This window comes from Dunckerocampus dactyliophorus, chromosome 1 (genome assembly GCF_027744805.1).
Source record: "Dunckerocampus dactyliophorus isolate RoL2022-P2 chromosome 1, RoL_Ddac_1.1, whole genome shotgun sequence".
Classification (NCBI taxonomy): Eukaryota; Metazoa; Chordata; class Actinopteri; order Syngnathiformes; family Syngnathidae; genus Dunckerocampus; species Dunckerocampus dactyliophorus.
Genome location: NC_072819.1, coordinates 45,061,927 through 45,062,928, shown reverse-complemented (window position 1 = coordinate 45,062,928; position 1,002 = coordinate 45,061,927).

Here is a 1,002-nt window from a genome sequence, read left to right as displayed (position 1 = left end):
ATCACAATTTGAAGTCAGTGGGACACCTAGTGGCCAGAACTTGAAGACACCTTAGAAAGTCTACTGTATTTCCCTGGTGTATTTTTTTTTTCAAGGGACGGAAAAGTCACTTTTATTTACTTTTCCAAGCTATATTATTACTTTATTTTATTTTTATTCTATTTCGACTTGTATAATTAAACAACCACCCTTTAAATAATGTTGATTATTTATGCACTATTATTGTATTTGTACTTTATTTATCCCACAGCGGGGAAATTCACTTGTTACAGCAGCAAGCAAGATACGCAAGTAAAGAATACAGTGTAAAGAATACATAGTGACTACAACATGGTTCAGGTGATGCAGGTGTTGTAGAGCCTGACATATTATCAATTTTATGGATCTCGACCACAAGAGCCAGTGATGTTGCGTACAGGGCCACCCCTGGCCAAATTGGGGCCCTAAGCAGAATTTTATTTGGAGTCCCACCATTACAAAATGACCATCACAAACACAAATTCTTAGGCACCATGAGAAAAATCACATTGACTCCAGACTGGCAGCTGTAGTCACCCTATAGGACCTAGTTGAACAATTAAAAGCTATTTTTATACTATTTCACTTGAACCTGAATGTACTTAGATGCATATTATTGAGTAATACAAATACATAGGATATATTTTGTTCAATCAATTATTTTTTGGGCAGGAGTAATACAAATACATAGGATACAAATTATTCAATCATTTTTTGGGCAAAACAACAAATTGACACAACTGAATAAAAACTGTCCAAAGCTGGGATCAAAATGGCACCCTACATTAAAAGGCAGCAGCAGTACTATTACACCACCAGGGACTGTGAATGAAGTGAATGATTACATTTTGCTATTTTATTTTGCTGCATGTGGCTACGAGTGCAGTGTCAAAATTGGTCTTTTTTCTCTGCCTCTGGCTGACTTTGTGCTCCATTCCTCACGGCATGTTGCGTGTAGGGGGTGGCGGCCCTGATAGATCAGCA